This window comes from Sceloporus occidentalis, unplaced genomic scaffold, assembly GCF_023333645.1.
Source record: "Sceloporus occidentalis isolate IW3139 unplaced genomic scaffold, rSceOcc1.0.p SCAF_165, whole genome shotgun sequence".
Taxonomy (NCBI): Eukaryota; Metazoa; Chordata; class Lepidosauria; order Squamata; family Phrynosomatidae; genus Sceloporus; species Sceloporus occidentalis.
The window spans coordinates 442,367-467,107 of NW_028317145.1; positions in this window are offsets into that span (position 1 = coordinate 442,367).

The following is a 24,741-nucleotide window of genomic DNA, read 5'->3' on the forward strand; positions in this document are numbered from 1 at the left end:
GACATATCTACCAAGAAAAAACAAAATATCTTCATCACTAACAAAAGGATTGTACATATGGACAATAATTGGTACTCGCCTTGAAACTGTCCCAAATTCCCTTCAACAAAGGATCCATTGCTCTTTCCTTGCTCAGCTGCAACAAAGTCATAACTCCAAAATCAGAGTTAAAAGTAATATCGACAAATCCTCTTCCAAAAAAAGGTTGAATCCAAAAAAAAATCTTCTCTCTTCATCTCCAAAACTCCTTCCAAGATCGATATCTGGATCTCTTTAAGCCCAATCCTCTGCCTTTCTCCTTCAGCAATAACCATCCTCACAGTCTTCGGTATTGAGGGTGCTCCAACCGCCGAATCTCTTCTCGTTTCCATTGAAGCAATGAACCCCCAATAGCAGCACCCGGCTTCGGACCCCAATTAAGGGGCCAAAGCCGGGAGGCCGAGGGTCGTATCTTGCCTGCGTCGGAACCTTTTGGTCGAGATCTCCTGTATATTTTTTTTTTAATTTTTTTCTGGAAGCCCGAGGTGTCGTGCTTCTCTTGGGTGTGCTCCGTGAATCTTGTGAAAGACGCAGCGAAGCTCAGGTCCGTCGATAAACTGTCGCTCGGCAATCCCCCATAGAATATGCCAGAGCTTTTCCTCCCCACCCCGGCCAAAAGGCCTGCAGGAGGGTCGGATCTTCATGGTTCCCTCCGAAAAGGAGAACCTCTATAGGGAATAAGGTGGGTAGCCAAAAGACTTCTCCTACCTCTCCCGACAGACAACTGGAAACCAGTCCTCACTGCGATGCAGTGGTCTAAAACGTCAAAACTGAAAAACGTGTCCAAAGGAAAAACATTATGCAGGCCGTGATCAAAAAAATCCGTGATCCATCCTAATTAATAGGCACAAGTGCAGCAACGGAAAGTGCAGTGAGGCCGAAAAAAAAAAAAAATTGTTCACACACATGCCCGTATGGGTCTTGGAGTGAAGAGTGCATCATCTGTAGCATTTGGCCTTCAGTGCTCCTCGTGCTCACACATTTCACAACTGTAGTGCAGGGTTGTGAATGTGATGCCAGAATTCCTCTGGGGCTCAAGTGGACACCTCAGGCTCCATGCTACCTCGGCCTCAAGGCCAGAGGATCAAGCTTTTCCCCCCTTCCCATAGGGTATTTAAGTTTATTATACAAAACTGATTATGATAAAACAGACATCAACCTGTTTTAGCAGGAATACATAGATCAGTAATATTGGTACAGATAGTCGATAAGCAGTACTGCGACGCAGCGCAGGGCAATACACGTTACAGTACGACTTCAGTTTACGGAAAGCTCAGTAGAAGCAGTGTACAATTACATTCCCAGACATGGCACATATGGCTAGCACTTTAGTGGAACATAACATGGGGAAATGGGGGGGAAAGGGGGCCGAGGAGAATGGGGCTAGTCTTCAGCCTCTAGACTGTCCTTGAGAGAGTAGTCTCTCAGCAGGCTATGGATAAGCCTGTGGCAGTCACGGACTGTGACCTGCTCCCTCCTCAGCACCAGGCGGTTCCTGGCAAACCACAGAGCGTCCTTTACACAGCACATGAGACACCAAGCATCCTCAGTGGCGCTCTCTGTGTGTGTTCCTGGAAACAGTCCGTAAAGTACCGAATGGTAGGACAGGTACTTTCTCTCGATAGAGTCCTTGAGTTCCAGCTCCAGGGCTCTGAACAAGGCCTGTGCAAACTGGCACTGCCAGAACAAGTGAAGGGAAGTCTCCTCCTCCACAATGCACTGTGGGCAGTGTCTATATCTGCACAGCCCCCTGGCATGCATAAATGTCCTTAGGGGGAGGCCTCCCTGAATGGCCATCCATGCAATGTCTTTATGCCTGTTGGTTAGCCTGCTCGACGACACATTAGCCCAGACAGTCTTGGCTGTGGCGTCGGGGAGCCCTGGGATGTTCTCGATAGTGTCTTTGGCTCTGATGAGCTTGTGGATCACACGGGGTAACCACAAGTCTGGTTTAACTTCTTTAAGTTGGTGCTCCCTTACAAATTTGCCCACGTCCGAGTAGAACCAGGGCATGGTCCAATTGTAAGGGACAGAGCTGTCCCACTTTTCCCACTTGAGCTGCCTCCACAGGGGCAGCAGGAAGAAGCGAGACATGGAGTTTCCAGCAGAGCCTTTCACTACGTCTCTGAGAGTCCTGCGCACGCAGTTGCACACAAAGAAGGTCCTCAGCATGGTAGGGATGTCAGGCACTCCTTTGCCTCCCTTGCCGGGTTCCTTGTACATCACTGCGCGCTTTACTCTGTCCATTTTGGAGCCCCAGATGAAGTGGAAAACTGCTCGGTTGATGGCTCGGTGAATGGTGACCAGCAAGGGCCAGGCCTGAGCCACGTACTGCAGCACGGGAAGAATCTCGTTGCGCAGCACCAGCACTTTCCCTTCGATGGTAAGGTCTCTGAGGCTCCACAGCCCAAATTTCTGCTTTACTTTGTTGAGTCTCTCCTCCCAGCTTTTCAGGGCCGCGCCGTCTCTGCCGAACCAGACTCCCAGGATCTTTAGGAAGTCGGTTTTGACGGGAAACGGGATCGGCTCAGAAGTCAGGTCCCACTGCCCGAACAGCATGGTCTCCGACTTCCCGCAGTTGACCTTTGCGCCTGAAGCTTGGCTGAAGTCCTCGCACGTCTGAACGAGCGCGCTCACCGACCGGAGATCCGCGCAGAAGATGGTCACGTCGTCCATGTAGAGCGAGCACTTTATCTCCTTCTTGTCTCTGCCCGGCGCGGTGATCCCTCTGATCTCTGGATTCTGTCTGATGCACTCGGTGAAGAGCTCTATACAACAGACAAAAAGAAGAGGTGAGAGAGCAGCCTTGTCTGACCCCAGAGAGGACAGGGAGCCATCCGGCCGGCTCCAAGAATAGTTCACGGAAGGTTAGTAAACCGCGCCTCTGGAACTGGTCCTTCATGCTCCTCACATTAATGGAGAAAATAGAAATTGACGCCATTAGTTGGGAGTAAGTGTTACTTCGGGACCTAGACAACACCAGTAGTGGACCCACTATGCAGAGACGTATGTAAGTCACGGAGCGTACAGGTAGACGTCCAAGACGGAAGAACCATACAGGGCCAGAGGCTGAAACCGCGGTCAAGGGAAAAAGAGGTCGGGTCAGGCAGCACAGAAGCAAAATCCAGAGACAATCCTAGATCGGGGCAGGCAGCACTGGAGCGAGAAACAAAATCAATCCAAGGTCGGGCAGGCAGCACGGGAGCGAAGTCAGGAAGTAGTCCGAGGTCTGGTACACAATTAAGGCAAGGCAGCGAGAATGAACACCCAGAGTACATACAGTAGGAGTGAGTTTAAATAGGAACACGGGCGGGGAAAAACGGACAGGGGGCCAATGGGAGAGGCAGTGACGTCATTGCGACCGGTGCAAATAATGGCGTCGGTGCAATACAAACCTAACATAAACAAGTGCTAAACCCGCGAGTATCGCGGGTCTCACACTTATTAGTAGTGTTGGCATGCTGCAGCACCTCGCTTATTTTTTAAATCTTAAGGTCCGGGGTCTAAGTTTTTTTTACATTTTCAGCCATATCTGGTGTCCCATGCAGCTTCCACAGCAGGCCTCCAATACAATTCCTTTTAACCAGGATGTTATGCTGGATGCTAAAGGAATTATTCCCTAAAGGTTTTGAGTGTTTTTAATTTTTTTCATTTTTTGGCAAAAACTTAGGGTCCGGGGTCTAAGTTTTTTCACATTTTCAGCCATATCTGGTGTCCCATGTAGCTTCCACAGCAGGCCTCCAATACCATTCCTTTTAACTAGGATGTTATGCTGGATGCTAAAGGAATTATTCCCTAAAGGTTTTGAGTGTTTTTGTAATTTTTCATTTTTTGGCAAAATCTTAAGGTCCGGGGTCTAAGTTTTTTCACATTTTCAGCCATATCTGGTGTCCCATGTAGCTTCCACAGCAGGCCTCCAATACCATTCCTTTTAACTAGGATGTTATGCTGGATGCTAAAGGAATTATTCCCTAAAGGTTTTGAGTGTTTTGAGAATTTTTCATTTTTTGGCAAAATCTTAGGGTCCGGGGTCTAAGTTTTTTCATATTTTCAGCCATATCTGGTGTCCCATGTAGCTTCCACAGCAGGCCTCCAATACCATTCCTTTTAACTAGGATGTTATGCTGGATGCTAAAGAAATTATTTCCTAAAGGTTTTGAGCGTTTTTTTAAACATTTATTTTTTTGGCAAAATCTTAAGGTCCGGGGTCTAAGTTTTTTCAGATTTTCAGCCATATCTGGTGTCCCATGTAGCTTCCACACAAAGAAAAGGAACCCCAGCACTCCAAACAGCTTCCAGTCTCTAGGACACTTTATTAAGCGAGAACAAACAAAAGCAACGTTTCGGCCAAACAGGGCCTTTGTCAAGCCAACACTTCACTCCAAATCACACCCTTAAGTAATGAGTATAATTCTATACAAACCAATCAGGTTCAGTAAAAAGTCACACCAAGTAATGCACACAATTAGTGATAATTACATATCTTATTTAAAAAACAATCACCAAGTAATTTAAAAACATCAATTAATTAAAATGTTTACATCTACCTTATACAGTATATTGCAAATAATCAGACATTAATAGCACATATTAATCAAATCCTAAGTAAATACCTTGTGTCTCCATAGCTTAATCTCTTCCTGTTGCCCTTCTGCCAATGTCTGATCATGTGACCAGACCAAACCATATGATTGCATGATGACATCACGCCAAAAAAAACAAAAACAAAAAGGATTAGATATTCCCAGGCGGTCACCCATCCAGGTACAAACCAGTTCCAATCCTGTTTAGCTTCATGAGATCAGACGAGATCAGGTGCATTCAGGATGGTATTGCCTAAAAACATATGTCATCAAATCTCCCAAAAAGGGGAAGAAGGTGTATCGGCAGAACGGTCATCAGGACGACCAAGTACCTATAATCTAGACACAATCATTTAATAACATTAAAGAGCCACAGCAATAAAGTAAAATAGGGAGAAAAAAAGAAAAAGAAATACTGCAAGCAAATATGCAATTAAAGTATTAAGCACATAGCATACTGCCCTATACCCAAATTAGTCCATATTCTGAACAAAGTGCAAATTTAAGTGTAGTAAAATATTAAGCATATGAATTTAAAAAAGTAAAAAAAGTGCAGTATATCAAAAAATACAATTAATAAAGGAGTATAATATTGTCTACAAAGAAAATATTGAAAAATGATATTAAATCACATATATATGAAAGTGTAAAAATCATGTCAAGGACAAATATAAATAGCTAGACATGTGTCCTCTTATACCTCTTAATATCCCTATATTACATCATACATATAAAGTGATAATGTGTACTATGTTACACATTTAAAGTGACAGTGTATTAAAGTGAACCAAATTTGGCAAGTGTATAAAATTAAAACGTATAAAATTGTTTCAATAAACAATTTAAGAAATCTTAATACTAAATAGAAAAGTAGAACACCTGCATATTATTGCTCGAAGATGAGAGTGTGTGAAGTTCTAAAAGTGAACCAGCACCAATTTTCATCAAAGAATCTGTGAAAAACATAAAAAGGTTAAGTTAATTACTATCAAAAATATCAAAGGTTCACTAAAAAATATAAAACTCATCACTATTCAAATGAGAGATGTCACATCATAATCAAAATTTAACCCTTTTGGACTAAGAGTATTCATCCAAAATGCTTCGCGGTAAAGCAGTTTGTTATGTCGATCTCCCCTTCTTACATTTTCTGGAATCTGTTGAATAATCTGATATTTCAGTTGTGCAATGTTGTGGCGGGACTCAGAGAAATAAGCCAGGACTGGTAATTCAAGTAACCAAGTCCTGATGGTAGATTTATGCTTTGAAAATCTCTCTATCATTCTCTGAGTAGTCTGCCCAACATACAAAAGACCACAAGGACATTTCAGGAGATATACCACATAAATATAAAACCTTTAACACCCAGTCACGTGTCAAAGTAAAAGTGAAAAAAAAGGAAAATACTTCCCTATTTGTTACACTGCCGCTGCCCAACAAAACACTCCTCTCAGAGTTCAAAAACGTACAAAACAGCAATCGGGGTGCATGTGTATATAGGGAAAAAAAGAAAATGTATATGATAGTGTGATACTGTTTGAATAAAATAAAATATGTGAAAAATATTTAGATGCACTCACAAACAGTGCCAGTACAAGAGGCTCTTCAGAAGTAAAATCTGTTCTTTATTCTTTAAAATTCTATAGATATAAAACAGAGAACAACCACATGGTGCAGTAACTTCCTATGCTGTGTATAAGCAAGTAGAAATGCACTTACAAGTAGAAACCATCTTGTAAGTGCATTTCTACTTGCTTATACACAGCATAGGAAGTTATCTATAGAATATTAAAGAATCTAAATATTTTTCACATATTTTATTTTATTCAAACGGTATCACACTATCATATAAATTTTCTTTTTTTCCCTATATACACATGCGCCCCGATTGCTGTTTTGATATACCACATAAGAAGAGTTACATGTCACATACTGATTAACAGTGTATTTTCTTCCTCCATGTGGATGATGCACAACAGAGCCCTGTATCATCGAGTGACAAGCACTACAATTAAAAAAGGGAAAATTCCCAACCTTAGATGTCAAAGTAGAGGGTTCCACAGATAGCTGAGTGTGTACCAATTCATCCTTTAGTGAAGGGCATCTCTTAAACGCCATAAGTGGTTTTTGGCCAAACCCGGGAACATCTGGATAACTGGAAGACAGAATATGCCAATTCTTATTAATGATCTTCCTGATCTTAATGGAAAAAACACCATATTATGATACAAACTTAATTCTGTAGTCATTTCTGTACCTCTCAGTGGTGACAAAAAGTTCTGCTCTATTTTTCGCTTGGACCACTGACAACTGTTTATCCAGTAAAGAGGATGTGTCCTATGTAGCTTCCATAGCAGGCGTCCAAAACCATTCCTTTTAACTTGCATGTTATGTGGGATGCTAAAGGAATTATTTCCTAAATGTTTTGAGTGTTTTAAAAACAATTTTTTTTTTGGCAAAATCATAAGGTCCACGGTCTACATTTTTTCATATTTTCAGCCATATATGGTGTCCATGTAGCTTTCACAGCAGGCCTCCAAATCTAAAACGAGATCAAGGACTTCGATTAAGGTCAGAGTCTTTACATGGGCAGACTAGATGGGCTGAATGGTTCCTATGGAATCAAAGATTTTAACAAGGGTAAGGCTAGGTTTCCACTTGGTTTTTTTTAGCTAAAAACGCCAATAGCGCCACCTGGCGTTTTTTTAGTGAAAAAACGCAGCAGCCAGATGTTAGCTGTTCTTCAATAGGAAATCGCAGAATGCCATATCCACTTGGCGTTTTTTTGTTTGGCGTTTTTTCAGTCCTCTTTGGCGTTTTTCTGCTTTTTTGGGCTCTGTGGCAGTTTTTCAAAATCGCAGCATGTTGACACTCTGGCGTTTTTTGCAAGGAAATCTTGGCGTTTTTCTCCAATAGAAGTCTACGGGAGAGAAAAAACGCCATGAAAAAGCCATGTGGGTTTATTGCCTTGGCGTTTTTTATGGCGTTTTTTCCAGTTACAATGCAGAGGATGGACCCAGTATCTGTGTGTTGTTAGGGATATTAATGAGACAAAATTGGCAAAACCAATATTTTATCACATACGCAAAATAACGACGCTATCAAATATTGTAGTACCACATCCACAATATGAATTTAAGGAGATACCCTATATTTTATCTCCGATCCTAAATTCTTTCAGATCGCCGAAAATTATAATTCAAATTAGATAGATATCGCCACGATAGTCAATCAAAAATATTTATTTATTGTGAATACAATTTATAAAATCTATGTATGAGTCACACAGTGCATAATATAAAACACAACGTTCTTAAAACATGTCAAAATTGAATCAATTTAAATACAATATATTATCGATAGTTATCAATATGAATTAGTACTATATGAGTCTAACACACAATTAATTTCCAGTCCACTCAGCAACCAAAAATTGATAATAATCAGAGCAGTAATAAAGATATCACTATTTCTCTTATATTAGTTTAACTAATATGACAAATTAAAAACTAATTTAATAATGTCTACGAGTATTAGTGAAATTCCTAATAGATGCAAATGATGTCAAACTTCATCTATAGGTAAAAATACCTTTTCATTATTGTTATTATCACGGGTTATAAGCTGCAGTCTCACAAGCCGCCATATACAATAATGCAATATAGTACTTCCCAGAAACAGGGAATTCTATACGAAGAAGACAAAATTCATCTCTATTCAGAATAATAAAACAATTATAATTACCACCACTTGTTGCTGTTGTCCAACTGGTACTTGTAGAAGTTAATCCAGGTTCATTGGCAAGAAATTAAGTGAAAAAGAAAATAACTTTCTACCAGTTATATAGGTTAGAACTCAAAGTAACTCCAAGAGTGAAATATGGTGCCAGAATCTTAAGATTCCAATTCTCTGGGGTAAATTTGGTGAATAAGTCCGTCCTGGTCTGTCTGTTTCAGGGTGCGATCTTTTTTTTTAAGGTCCCTTTTTTTTTTAATTATCCAAGACATAAGCTTAAAAACAGAGCTTATTATCATAACCTCCACCTCTTGATTGGAATTCTCCAATCATAACGGTGGGTTTTACCCATTAAAATTAGGATTTCTACTCATATTTACACCGTTGTAATTTCTTAATTTACCTGTGAGAGACGCTCTGGTCTAAGAATTAACTTAAAACCATTAAATATGTGTTTGGAATTTATCCTTGGTTACCCTAATCGCCAGGTGTTACCTCCTAGATAGTAACTCAGGCCTTGGTAGTCTTACCATGTATCCCCCATTCCAAGTTACATTTCTAAAGATATGCAGCGTCTACTCCTTAACTTTCTCATGGAAGATAACATTAATTGTATCATATATACGCTGAAACATCATTATACATGAATATTCCTTTGTTCTCAATTATAGAAAGAACAAGGACAAAAAAAAAAAAAATCATCACTACATGATTAAGTAAAAATAAAATGGCTCTGACTCCATTTTGTGTTCATGTAAAGTACAGAATATATGGAATACATGTTTTCTATCATAAAATATCTGACAGTGTCCTACGAGAAATAGGCTGGAAACAAACAGTTTCACACAAAACAAAGTTCATATTGAATTCTACACCATTTGGAACAAACATGCCATTACAAACAAACATACGCGACGCATCAACTGGATCCTGCGTGCCAAAAGCAACAGCAAACAAATTGCACCATCATTTGGGGCCAATCTTCCTAGAGGAGCAGACATTCGGAATAAAGCAGGGCTTACAAACCACAGAAAAGTGACAAAAGGGTCTGCCGGGGCGTTTAAGTAGAACTCTACCAAGTAAATGACATCAGGGGGCAGATACTTGCCATTTATCCTAATCCCTTTTAGCTGGGTGAAACTTCTAACTTGTAAAGGCTGGAAAAACTGCCTAAGGTCAAAAAAAGCAATTTCCACAGAAAGGCTAAAACGCCAGAAAAAACTCCAGAAAAAAAACGCCAAAACGCAGGAAAATGCAGTGGCAGTTTTCTTGGCGTTTTTCATCAATAAAAAAAAAACCCAGGACAAAAACCCAAGTGGAAACCTAGCCTAAGGCACCTGACAATTTTAGGGTGGTAGTGCATTTAGCTGTAACATGGCCACTGAGATCAGACAGTTAAGGGAAGAAAGAAAGGATAGAGGGGGGGGGTGTTACTAAATTGGCAATGCTATGTTAAATAAGGAGGGGAGAATGGGCAAGGGGCGGTCAGTATGGATTGGTAAAAGTAATGATTGGTGAAACAAGTGGCAAAAGAGAGCGTCTTCCTTAAACCTTCTAGGCGGCGAGGTATTAGAGGACTGAAACAGATGACTGAATTATATAGGGGGGGGGGGGGGGGTCGCAAAACTTATGGAATTAAGCAAAGAGAGAAGCATACAAAAGGGGAATGAAACAGGGAGGCAAAGAAACAGTTGTATCAAGGGAACAAGAGGAAGAGGAGGGTCTATAAGCAGCAGAACGGTTTGATGGGAGGAAGGGACAGAAGGGCAACATGGAGAGAGTGCTGCGCAGACTGTGTTGGTACTTAATAAAAATAAACCTACATGTTCATACTCACTAGTTGAAAGGCTCACTCAAAGGCTGGTTCCACACTCTGTGGCCACACATAATGGTGGTTTTGCAAATGCTTGCCCAACTACGGACCATCTTTCCTCCCTCTCTGATTGGTCAGCCCTGGTCAGGTGACACCACCCACCAATCAGGATGCTAGGGCTGAGGGGCAGCCCCTGATTGGCTGAGCCTAGTCAGCTGACTCTAGCAACCAATCAGCAGCTGGCCCAGGTTCCCCTCTCTCTGATTGGTCAGCCCTGGTCAGGTGACACCACCCACCAACCAGGTGGCTAGGGCTGAGGGGCAGCTGCTGCTTGATTAAGATAAGCCTGTCTTGGCTCATCAAGTGGGAGAAAGTCTCCAGCAGTCACTTCCTTAATTGGAGAGTATTCCCTGGAAGGAGGGTTGACAGGAGAGTCCATATTGCCCATACTGCTGCTCCTGTATAGTGCATAATTAAATGGTCAGGGATTTTTCAGCTACATCGCATTGACTTAGCTATGCATTATACAGGGCCAGCCAAGCTCTTTACGCTGCAGAACCGTATTAATAATTCGGCAATTAGAACGTATAGCAAAGTCATGGAGTTTAAATCAGGTCTCTGCCGTAGACGTGCTTCTGATATTGAGGTGGTCTGTTATAGCAACAATCCACAAATAGCCAGGACTATCTTGTCCAGAGCTGCAAATTCACTCAAATTAAACCTCTATGTTTGCTTTTGTACAACAGTCCATGAATCCTCACACTGGAGGAGGGAAAGCAGAAGGCTACATACCAAAGGAATAATAATAATACACACACACACTTAAATAATTCATTTTATTTCCATAAAAGATAAAAAAAGTGAGGTTCCTTAACGTGCCACGTCAAGTCACTTCCTAGGTGGGAGTTGCGTCTCTATTGGCTCAGCAAGACTCCATTTGTGATTGGGTGCAGCATTTTCCATACTTCCGTTAACTCCAAACTGGGATAGCAAACTCCACCGAGCCGTTAATGTGACAAAATAGACAATTGATGCAGGTCACACTGCTTGTTTTATCCCACAGGTCTGTGCTGTTAGCTGAGCCCTCAGACGTGGGGGTGTTTTGTGGCCATCAACTTGGAACAGAAAAACACCACTTTACTACCAACAACAAGAACGGGTGCTGCCTCTATCTTCTCTTTCCAACCTGTTCACTATCCCTGCTCCCTGAAAATCAAATCTAACATTTTAGCATTTGTAACATTTTTACTCATGGTACGTAGACTGTGGAGGACCAATTTATAGCATGCTGGTCTGACAAGCCTAATGCGCTTCATAGATGATTTTCTCATCCAGCTTCTCATCAACCTGTGAGTTGCCAAAGGATTTTGAGCAGGTTCTCCAGGGCACAACAGTTGTTCCAAATCGACGTAGCAGCTCTTCCTGCATTGATCGCGAAAGAGGAAAAAGAAATAAAGGTTAGCACGAAAGGGAAGCCACATTCCAGTAAGATTTGAATAACCCCCAACCACCCTGAAGGTCTGACTGCAAGGTATGAGAGGTGCATGGTTCCATTGGCTGATGCTGGCAGAGTGACCCAAATCCCTTTGACAAAATCATGCAATTTTAATGCATGAACTGGCTATTACACCTGCACTACGGAACACTTCATAAGACATTTTTAAGATTGTATAATTTTCGATTCTAAAGAACGTTATAGAAAGAGAGTGGATACATACCAGGGTTTTTATGCGTTTTCAAATGGGTAACCTGTACCTCTGATTTGGAGTAGCGGTTAAGGCATTGGTCTTCCACCATAAGGCCCATAAGTTCAATTGGCTTGTCCTCACACCAGCGACGTTCTAGCAAACTAAAAAAGTTGCGCGTGTCTCCGCTGGCTTAAAGGCCAAAGGGAGAATAATAGATGGGGTGATCTCTACACTCTGGCATGGCAGCTAAGTAGTACTGTGTCACAGTGCGGGGGGGCTGCAAAGGTAAGTGAAAATGAGGCACCCTTTGTAAGGTGTTTTCAAGGTCACCAGGCAGCTAGCTGTGATGTATCCCTTTAAAATGGATTCAAAAGCAGAGGCGGCTTTATCCATGGTGAATGGTTTGCAGGAAACAATTTGCTACAAAGACTAAATACATATACCTTATAGGAGAGAGAGAGAAGGTGTGACAGGAAGATTGAAATACTTCAAAGGATTTAACAAAGTACGGGATGGGTTTTTTTTGTTTTTTCAAAGGAGGAGAAATGTGGGGATAAGAAGTTATAATCTAAAAGGAAGGAGTCAGAGGTTTAGATGTAATAAAAGAAAGGTTGTTTTTAATCAGAGGATGGAAATCAATGTAACACCCGGGCAGCTAAACTGGCAGAGGCTAAAACAGTGGGAAAGTTTAAACATGCACGGGCCAGGCACAAAGCCTTCCCCCACTCTAAAACAAGATCAAGGACTTGGATTAAGGTCAGAGTCTTTACATGGGCAGACTAGATGGTCTCAATGGTTCCTATGGAATCAAAGATTTTAACAAGGGTAAGGGACCTGACCTGGGGGGGGGTGTTACTAAATTGGCAATGCTATGTTAAATAAGGAGGGGAGAATGGGCAAGGGGCGGTCAATATGGGTTTGTAAAAGTAATGATTGGTGAAACAAGAGCGTCTTCCTTAAACCTTCTAGGCGGCTAGGTATTAGAGGACTGAAGCAGATGACTGAATTATTTAGGGGGGGGGGTCGCAAAATTTATGGAATTAAGCAAATAGAGAAGCATACAAAAGGGGAATGAAACAGGGAGGCAAAGAAACAGTTGTATCAAGGGAACAAGAGGAAGAGGAGGGTCTATGAGCAGCAGAACTTTTTGATGGTAGGAAGGGACAGAAGGGCGACATGGAGAGAGTGCTGCGCAGACTGTGTTACATAGTTATATAGGCTGAAAAAAGACATGTGTCCATCAAGTTCAGCCTTTCCTATATCGGTTAATTTGTTGCTGTTGATCCAAAAGAAGGCAAAAAACCCCCACTTTCGCTCTTTCCAATTTTGCACTAACCAGGGAAAAAAATTCCTTCTTGACCCCAAAATGGCAGTCAGATTTCTCCTTGATAAAAATAAACTTACATGTTCATACTCACTCGTTGAAAGGCTCACTCAAAGGCTGGTTCCACACTCTGTGGCCACACATAATGGTGGTTTTGCAAATGCTTGCACAACTACGGACCATCTTGCCTCTGATCGCACGTTCATGTTAGTCTTACCAGCTGCAAGGGCTCACGGCATGTCCTAGAATGTCAGATCTTCTCATCATTGCCAGGGTCTTTGTCAAATCTATGTGGAGTCCACCACTGTCGCTTTTAAAGCAGAAAAAGAAAACAACTTAATGAGCCACCTTAAAAAGCTGTTCTATTGAGGCAAGCAATTTGCCTTACCACCTAGCCCTCTTTTACCCAATAGTGCACTGGCCCAGACAATAGCAGAATCTGCATAGATGACCATGCAGCATTCAGGAGCAGCATTCAGAATCTGCATAGATGATTATGCAGCATTCAGGAGCATCACAGACCTTAATGGCACTTGCTCTTGCTTTTTTACTTGGTAACCCATCGACAAAAAAAAATAAAAAATATTTTGGTCTTTTCCTGTTCCAATGAAACTGTAGTCTTAAACATAATGCAGGGTGTTTGACAGCTTGACATATTGGCCAAACATATCTCTCTTGTCTATGAGATCTCAACCAAATCTTGTCCTAGACAATGACACTAAATGCTTATCTTACAACCTTGTGATAAGCAGGTCCTCAACACCAACAGGCACATGGGGACTAAGAGTATATCTAAGGGAAAGGATTTTATTTCAATTGCCACCAAAAACAATCAGCTCAGGGTGGTGTCTGCAGGGGAAAACCATTAGAATACAACCGTAACCTACATGGCAACACATATTGTAAAACAACACCCACGGCTCTTTACACACAGAGGGGAAGATGATTTTTGTTAAGCAGAAAGGTCTTACCTTTAATGAAGGGCTAAGTCTTCTCTTTAGCCAGTCTCCATGGATGGGCCGCAATCATTTCTTGCTCTATTTCAGGAAAGTATGACAGTGTTAAAGACTTTACTGTAATTAAGGTGCCAATATTCTTAAGAGATATTGTGGTGCCACACTCCCTTGGCTATTGTGAGGTACCCCGTGGGACCACATTGGCCATTTTTTCTTCCAAAACGAACAGACATAGAGAGATTGAATTACAATATGAACCACTGGGCCGATCTAGCCTGTGTGTTTCTTAACGCTGAAGTCCTTGTCTTTGTTTCAGGGCAGCTATACGATTTCCCGGCAAATGTTTATCTTCCATTACCCTACTAAACTCTACCACTTCTGGTTGAGAGGCTGTACAACTGATCTACAACCCCCTCCAACAAAATAATTAAATTTTCAAAAAGAAAAATCATATACAGGATCAATGTGACTGACCAGAACAGACATGGAGAGATTGAGGATGGACACAGACAGAAGGGAAAGGCATTGTAGGCATCTCCAAAGGAAATCCCCTGGTAAAGGCATGTGAGATGAAGACAGTGCACTCACAGCCAGAAATGATCCTGGCATGGCAGAAAATGGCACAGCTCCATGGAATCTGCTGGCGCTATAGATATAAATGTACTGACAAAGGGGAAAGCAAAAAGATTAGGAGAAAGAACATTTGGTCAGGGAACTAAAAGCAGAGTGGAAACAAACTGTTGAGGGAGACTTTAATTTAATAGAAGCAAGCAGGGGAGACCAGAATGGGACATACAGTACTGAGAGAGGGGAAGTTAATAATAATAATAATAATAATAATAAAACATTAAAAAGCTAAACGAGGCATAGACACACTGGTAGATCTGTTCCATATGGGAATCTTTGCCTAATTTCAAAAATTACAAGAAAAGTTGGATAAAATGATATAAATGTGTTATTCACAATTGCAACATTGTTAATTATTATATGTATCCATGCTCTCCTGGGTCAACACAAGCTCCCTATTCACATGGTTTCATTTGTGTTATAATTTTTGTTTTGTTTTTTTATTTGTGTGTGTGTGTGTTTTAAAGATTTCTTGTCCCCCATTTTTTTAGGTTTATCAGTAAGTGGGGTGTCAGAGTTTAACATGCAATAGTCTCCAGAAATTTGGGGTAGAGTTTTATTCATTTAGCAAAAGTCTTTAGATGTGTCAATTACTCAGAGGTTACCAAGAAGGTTCTTCACCACAATTGCACATTTTGGTGGCCATCCCTCAGCATATAAAAATTAAATATCACAGGTTACTGGGGTTCCTACTTTTATCTGTTAAAGTAATCATTGCAAGAAACTGAAACAGACTGATCCACCTAGTATTGGGGAAGTGTTGGTGACACTCACATATTTATCAGATGGAGAGGATGACCAAGTGTATAAACCACACAATGGTTCAAATTTGATCTAACATGACACTTACGAGCATTTTGGATTTTATTATGTTTCAAATCTGTACTTTGATTACATTGCCTATGCTATACTGAACAAAACATTGTATAATTTATGTGACATATTTCATTATCTGAAATATGTACAATGAATATTAACTCATGCTGATCCAACAAGATTCTAACAACAACAAAAACCTCAACAACAAAATGTTATAAGCAGTGGCGTCGCTACAGGGGGGCAAGGGGGGGCAATTGCCCCCCCTAGGATATTCCTTGCCCCCCCTGTTGCCCCCCCGCCGAATTTGGAGTCACCCAGGACAGTCCCGCAATGGGACTTTAACCCCAGTAACCCCAGTCAGGTGCTAACGACGGCACCATGCCGTCACTAGCACTACCTTACCTTGATGGAGGTCTGTGGACCTCCATCACCACCTACCCCGGCGATCCGCCCCTCAAACTGAAGGGCATCACCGGGGCCACTCGATCCGCCCGGTGACGTCTCGCGCAATGACGCGATGACGTCACCGCGCAACTTTATTAACAACTGACAATTGTCAGTTAAAGAGGTATGGGGGCATGCTGCTTAGATGCCTGTATCTCAGGCATCTAAGCAGCTACAGACCCCCAACATATACCGTTGGAAAGGTAATTACTTCACCTTTCCAACTGTATATAGCTTGTAAAAAAAAATATTAAGTTGAAAAAAAAAGTAGTTTAACTTAAAAAAAAAAAAAAGTTTAAGTATTCTAGCTAAATGATCCACTGTGGTAGCCAATGTTACCACAGTGATCATATAGCTATAAAAAGTCACATTCCCTTTTTAAAAATGGCCGATACTAATTTTTAATCCCATGATCCCTTTGATCATGGGGTTAAATTTAGCCAACGGTAGAGGGAGGCAATTTTTGAAATCCTGATGAACTGCAAATATTAATAAAATCAGCCATTTAGCCTGTGCAGTACGTGAGTAACCATCTTATCCCTGGAGCGCCTTGCATTTTTACTGCAAAACTTATTTTTGGTGTAAAAGTGATTTTTTTCTCCCTTTACCATCATTTCTTTGGGATTGTAAGGGGAAAGAATGGTGTGTGCTTCTGTGAGTGAATGTATGGAAAGTATGGTGTGTGCTTCTGCGAGTGAATGGAGATATGAAAGGCGTGTGAATGATCAGTAATTAGGGTTGAAGCCTTGACGTGGCATTACTGCTCACGTAGGAAGTTAAATTATGGTACAAAAAGTACACATTTGCAAGAACAACACCCCTTGGCGCATCAAATGAGGGGCTGTATGTGTTTCTAGTACAAACCTGGAGTGCGCAAGACACAAATGAACATGTCGCTATGGTTAGAAAAAACATATTTTCTAGCCAAAGCGACATATTCCATCATTATTTGTGCAGTCAACTTTTGTCCTAGAAATACATGTAGCCCCTCATTTGAAGCTCCAAGGGGCGTAGTTTCTTAAAATGGATGATTTGTCCGAATGAGGGAGAGCATGAGTTAATATGTGGATGAATTGTCTGAATGAGGGAGAGCATGAATTAATATGTGGATGAGTTGTCTGAATGAGGGAGAGCATGAGTTAATATGTGGATGAGTTGTCTGAATGAGGGAGAGCATGAGTTAATATGTGGATGAACTGTCTGAATGAGGGAGAGCATGAGTTAATGTGTTTGTGTGTATCATAGATGTATAATTGTGGAAGGGCAAAGATGGCACTAGCAGGATGTTTGAGCCTTGGGGACCAAGATGGCACAGGCAGGGTGTATATGGGACAAAGATGGCAAATCGTATGTGTGTTATCTGGGTGCTGGTGAGGTTCTATGCGGGCAGTGTGGATGCCAGGGCTGACTTTGGGGTGTGCAACCTGTGATCTAAGCCTGTAATTTAGGGGGTTAAAAATATACCTTTAATACTGTGTTTTTATGTGAATTCCAATTGACCTACACCTGCAAAGCTGGGTTTCTGTGTTATTCTGTAGATCCATATCTGCAATGCTATGTTTCCATACATTATTTATGTATACCTGCAAATACAGGGTTTGTATGTCTTGTTCAGTTGATTAATACCTTCAATGCTGTTTCCATGTTTTTTATTTGATCTATACCTGCAATGCTACGTTTCATATACTATTGTATACCTGCAAATACAGGATTTGTATGTCTGATTCTGTTTATTTGATATATACCTTCAGTGCTGAGATCACAAGTGAATTTCAGTTGCTCTATACATGCAAAGCTTGGTTTGTGTGTTAATGTGTTGATCTGTACCTGCTATCAGCAACTGGGGCTAATATTAATATATATGGGCAGCAGGGGCATCAATACACAAGGGGCAAAAACACTAAGGGGGGTATAAACGACAATGCAGTGTGAAAAATCCATCCTGATGTAGACGTAGATTGTGTCCTGCTGTTTGTGTGTTTTTGGTTATCAGTGTAGCAGAGCCTGTCCTCGGGTGTGTGTGTGTATAGGTGTTGGTGTGGCAGAGCCTGTCCTGGTGTGTTTTCGGGTGTTGGTGTGGCAGAGCCTGCCCTGGTGTATGTGTCTGGGTGTCGGTGTGACAGAGCCTGTGTTGGTGTGTGTGTTTGGTCATCTGTTTCCTGGCACTTAACTTACAGTAGGAATTATTTAATTTATACTTATCCAGAGATAAAATGCCCTCCTGAAGTTGTAGTGACTTCAAGGGACAAAACGTTCAAGGCCCTGAAATCATTTAGTGGAAAAGTTATTTATTGTGTTATAATATTTATTTTCGCACTCAATTGTGGCTTCAGGCTTCCCATGTTGAATGATCAAGTATTATTTTAGCCCAATAACAAAAGTATAATTTCATAGCACATTACTTTTGGAAATTATGAATGCCCCCCCAGTTTGACTGTGGTATCTTGTGTGCCCCCCCTATATATTGTTCCTAGAGTCGCCACTGGTTATAAGCCAAAAAAAAGGGTAAAAAGTGAATTGCAAACCAGAGAATATGGGTAAAAAGAGGAAAACAACGAGAGAGGATAGGCTAGAAGAATAAGAGATACCGGCCTTGGGAAAAGGGATGAAGACAATGGCAAAAAGAAAAGTAAAGAAGGGGAAAAAAAAGGAAGAAATGCTGAAACAATTCAAAACGAATAAACTATATGTAGCTCTACATGTAAAGAAGCAACACAATTCTCTGAGGAAACTATGAGTAGTAGATGAGTTACAGTGAAAGGAAATGTTCAACTTACCATTGTAGATAAGAATAACGCAGGCTCAGGAACAGGAAAGACTAGGGAATCTCGATATGTATAAGCTTGGATGTATAAATACTTGAAATCCTTAAAGGCATTTAACAAATCACAGGAGGGATGTTTGTTTCAAAAGAGGAGAAATGGTTAAACAAGGTCATAATCTGAAACTAGTGAGTTAGAGGCTAAGATGTAATGTAAAGAAGTTTTACTCCTAGAGTGGTAGAGAAATCGAACAGCCTCCGAGCAGAAGCAGTAGAGACTAATAAAGCGAGGGAACGTTAGCTTCAAAGACACAACAGAACAGAAAAGGGATTGAACTGGACACGTTAAAGCTATGGAAAGAAGAAGAACTACTCATGATAAGTGAAGTAAAAGACATTAGTATTATTGGAGACGATAGGGTCTGAGACGCCTTGTGCCTTCAGTAACAGCAAAGGTGGAAGCAGGAAAAAACAACTAAAGAATAGAATAGGGCCAATGGCAATGCAAAAACAGAGACAGGGGAAATACTGTACAAAGATAAGCCCTGGCCTGGACACATCCCACTGCAACCACAGCACCTGAATTTCTCAAAGAAAATGAACATCAAAAGAACCAAGGGCTGCAAGTGAAGCTTATATCTCTCACCACCCCCCCTGGGTCTCAATTTTAATGCCTGGTTGGCTGGTGGAGTCACTTGACCAGGTTCAGCCAATCAGTCACATCCCATTGCAACCACAGCACCTGTATTTCTCAAAGAAAATGGATGAGGACAATACACAAGGGTGTGGGGGGCAATGGGGCATTCATTTACACGTAGGGCTGGCTGAGGGTCATCACATAAATCAATACACAATGTGGGAATGTATGGTGGGATAAATATACAATGCAGAGGTAATTTTTAAGTTGATGATTTTGTATGGCCTATGAATGATGATATAAATATCCAAATGTGGGGAAAATGGCTAATGCTGACAGAGTGACCCAAATCCCTTTGAGTAAATCATTCAATTTAAATGCACGAACTGGGTGGCTTGTGTTTTGGCCTACCTGGTTGCTAACAATAGCTTTTTTCTCCCTCACCCAACAACAACTAAAAAACACAATGTAGAAGAGAGCTGAGAGAAAGTTCAAGATGGAGCACAAGGTAATTGAACGCAGGACCTTAAGCACAGTAGCCCAGCTCCTTAACCATTTTGCTACATAGACATATGGGAATGCCACCTAGCTTGCCTCCTACACAAACACAATTAATAAACGAAAGAAGGGTAGCATGTACGCTACAGACACTAGCAAACCTGTCCCCTGCAAACAATCCATTGGTTTTTGACCTCATTGCAATCTTGTAGCGTGCCTTCCTCCCAAACAAACACACCACATAAATCAATTGGAGTGAATTAAACCCAGAACCTCAAACACTAAATCCAACATCTCAACCATTGCACCACAGAGAACAGGGCCCTACAGAAACAATCCTTTAGTTTTTACAGCCCTTTAGCTAGCCTGACTCCCAAACAAATGCACTAAATAAACTAAGGAAGGATGGCTTGTAAGGGCAAAGACAAAATGGTTTATGTTTTGGTCTATGTGCTTACTTAAAAAACAGAACAGACACAGTTGAAGCCTAGGGGAATTAAACTCAGTACCTCATGGAACCAAGCCCAACACCTTTGCCATTAGGCTACAGGGACTGAATGGCAAACATCAGAAAAACAATCCTTTATACAATACAGTCCTCTAGCTGGCCTGACTTCCAAACAAACACACTAAATAATCTAAAGAATGGTGGCTTGTAGGTGCAGAGACAATATGGCTTGATGCTAAAGGAATTTCACAGCAGGCCTCCAATACCATTCCTTTTAACTAGGATGTTATGCTGGATGCTAAAGGAATTATTTCCTAAAGGTTTTGAATGTTTTAAAAAAATTTCATTTTTTGGCAAAAACTGAAGGTCCGGCGTATAAGTTTTTTCATATTTTCAGCCATATCTGGTGTCCCATGTAGCTTCCACAACAGGCCTCCAATACCATTCCTTTTAACTAGGATGTTATGCTGGATGCTAAAGGAATTATTCCCTAAAGGTTTTGAGTGTTTTGAAAATTTTTCATTTTTTGGCAAAATCTTAGGGTCCGGGGGTTTAAATTTTTTCATATTTTCAGCCATATCTGGTGTCCCATGTAGCTTCCACAGCAGGCCTCCAATACCATTTCTTTTAACTAGGATGTTATGCTGGTTGTTAAAGAAATTATTTCCTAAAGGTTTTGAGTGTTTTCAAAATTTTTCATTTTTTGGCAAAATCTTAAGGTCCGGGGTCTAAGTTTTTTCATATTTTCAGCCATATCTGGTGTCCCATGTAGCTTCCACAGCAGGCCTCCAATACCATTCCTTTTAGCTATGATGTTATGCTGGATGCTAAAGGAATTATTTCCTAAAGGTTTTGAGGGTTTTTAAAATTTTTCATTTTTTGGCAAAATCTTAAGGTCCGGGGTCTAAGTTTTTTTTCACATTTTCAGCCATATCTGGTGTCCCATGTAGCTTCCACAACAGGCCTCCACTACCATTCCTTTTAACGAGGATGTTATGCTGGATGCTGAAGGAATTATGTCCTAAAGGTTTTGAGTATTTTTGTAAAAAAATATTTTTTGGCAAAATCTTAAGGTCCGGGGTCTAAGTTTTTTTTCACATTTTCAGCCATATCTGGTGTCCCATGTAGCTTCCACAACAGGCCTCCACTACCATTCCTTTTAACGAGGATGTTATGCTGGATGCTAAAGGAATTATTACCTAAAGGTTTTGAGTGTTTTAAAATTTGTCATTTTTTGGCAAAAAATTTTGGTCCAAGGTCTAAGTTTTTTCATATTTTCAGCCATATCTGGTGTCCCATGTAGTTTCCACAGCAGGCCTACAATACCATTCCGTTTAACTAGGATGTTATGCTGGATGCTGAAGGAATTATTTCCTAAAGGTTTTGAGTGTTTTTAAAATTTTTCATTTTTTGGCAAAATCTTAAGGTCCGGGGTCAAATTTTTTCACATTTTCAGCCATATATGGTGTCCCATGTAGCTTCCACAGCAGGCCTCCAATACCATTCCTTTTAACTAGGATGTTATGTTGGATGCTGAAGGAATTAATTCCTAAAGGTTTTGAGTGTTTTTAAAATTTTTCATTTTTTGGCAAAATCTTAAGGTCCGGGGTCTAATTTTTTCACATTTTCAGCCATATATGGTGTCCCATGTAGCTTCCACAGCAGGCCTCCAATACCATTCCTTTTAACTAGGATGTTATGCTGGATGCTAAAGGAATTATTACCTAAAGGTTTTGAGTGTTTTAAAATTTGTCATTTTTTGGCAAAAAATTTTGGTCCACGGTCTAAGTTTTTTCATATTTTCAGCCATATCTGGTGTCCCATGTAGTTTCCACAGCAGGCCTACAATACCATTCCGTTTAACTAGGATGTTATGCTGGATGCTGAAGGAATTATTTCCTAAAGGTTTTGAGTGTTTTTAAAATTTTTCATTTTTTGGCAAAATCTTAAGGTCCGGGGTCTAATTTTTTCACATTTTCAGCCATATATGGTGTCCCATGTAGCTTCCACAGCAGGCCTCCAATACCATTCCTTTTAACTAGGATGTTATGTTGGATGCTGAAGGAATTAATTCCTAAAGGTTTTGAGTGTTTTTAAAATTTTTCATTTTTTGGCAAAATCTTAAGGTCCGGGGTCTAATTTTTTCACATTTTCAGCCATATATGGTGTCCCATGTAGCTTCCACAGCAGGCCTCCAATACCATTCCTTTTAACTAGGATGTTATGCTGGATGCTAAAGGAATTATTTCCTAAAGGTTTTGAGTGTTTTTAAAAATTTACATTTTTTGGCAAAACATTTTGGTCCGCGGTCTAAGTTTTTTGATATTTTCAGCCATATCTGGTGTCCCATGTAGCTTCCACAGAAGGCCTCCAATACCATTCCTTTTAACTAGGATGTTATGCTGGATGCTAAAGGAATTATTTCCTAAAGGTTTTGAGTGTTTTTAAACTTTTTCATTTTTTGGCAAAAAATTAAGGTCCGCGGTCTAAGTTTTTCACATTTTCAGCCATATATGGTGTCCCATGTAGCTTCCACAGCAGGCCTCCAATACCATTCCTTTTAACTAGGATGTTATGCTGGATGCTAAAGGAATTATTTCCTAAAGGTTTTGAGTGTTTTTTTTTTAAATATTTTTTGGCAAAATCTTAAGGTCCGGGGTCTAAGTTTTTTCATATTTTCAGCCATATCTGGTGTCCCATGTAGCTTCCACAGCAGGCCTCCAATACCATTCCTTTTAACTAGGATGTTATGCTGGATGCTAAAGGAATTATTTCCTAAAGGTTTTGAGTATTTTTGTAAAAAAAAATTTTTTGGCAAAATCTTAAGGTCCGGGGTCTAAGTTTTTTCATATTTTCAGCCATATCTGGTGTCCCATGTACCTTCCACAGCAGTCCTCCAATACCATTCCGTTTAACTAGGATGTTATGCTGGATGCTGAAGGAATTATTTCCTAAAGGTTTTGAGGGTTTTTAAAATTTTTCATTTTTTAGCAAAATCTTAAGGTCCGGGTCTAATTTTTTCACATTTTCAGCCATATATGGTGTCCCATGTAGCTTCCACAGCAGGCCTCCAATACCATTCCTTTTAACTAGGATGTTATGCTGGATGCTAAAGGAATTATTTCCTAAAGGTTTTGATTGTTTTTAAAAATTTTCATTTTTTGCCAAAAACTTTGGTCTGCGGTCTGTTTTTTCATATTTTCAGCCATATCTGGTGTCCCATGTAGCTTCCACAGCAGGCCTCTAATACCATTCCGTTTAACTAGGATGTTATGCTGGATGCTGAAGGAATTATTTCCTAAAGGTTTTGAGTGTTTTTAAAATGTTTCATTTTTTGGCAAAAAATTTTGGTCCGCGGTCTAAGTTTTTTCATATTATCAGCAATATCTGGTGTCCCATGTAGCTTCCACAGCAGGCCTCCAATACCATTCCGTTTAACTAGGATGTTATGCTGGATGCTGAAGGAATTATTTCCTAAAGGTTTTGAGGGTTTTTAAAATTTTTCATTTTTTGGCAAAATCTTAAGGTCCGGGGTCTAATTTTTTCACATTTTCAGCCATATATGGTGTCCCATGTAGCTTCCACAGCAGGCCTCCAATACCATTCCTTTTAACTAGGATGTTATGCTGGATGCTAAAGGAATTATTTCCTAAAGGTTTTGAGTATTTTTGTAATAAAATATTTTTTGGCAAAATCTTAAGGTCCGGGGTCTAAGTTTTTTCATATTTTCAGCCATATCTGGTGTCCCATGTAGCTTCCACAGCAGGCCTCCAATACCATTCCTTTTAACTAGGATGTTATGCTGGATGCTAAAGGAATTATTTCCTAAAGGTTTTGAGTGTTTTTAAAAAAATGTATTTTTTGGCAAAATCTTAAGGTCCGCGGTCTAAGTTTTTTCATATTTTCAGCCATATCTGGTGTCCCATGTAGCTTCCACAGCAGGCCTCCAATACCATTCCTTTTAACTAGGATGCTATGCTGGATGCTAAAGGAATTATTTCCTAAAGGTTTTGAGTGTTTTTAAAAATTTTCATTTTTTGGCAAAATCTTAAGGTCCGCGGTCTAAGTTTTTTCATATTTTCAGCCATATCTGGTGTCCCATGTAGCTTCCACAGCAGGCCTCCAATACCATTCCGTTTAACTAGGATGTTATGCTGGATGCTGAAGGAATTATTTCCTAAAGGTTTTGAGTGTTTTTTTTTAAAATATTTTATGGCAAAATCTTAAGGTCCGGGGTCTAAGTTTTTTCATATTTTCAGCCATATCTGGTGTCCCATGTAGCTTCCACAGCAGGCCTCCAATACCATTCCTTTTAACTAGGATGTTATGCTGGATGCTAAAGGAATTATTTCCTAAAGGTTTTGAGTGT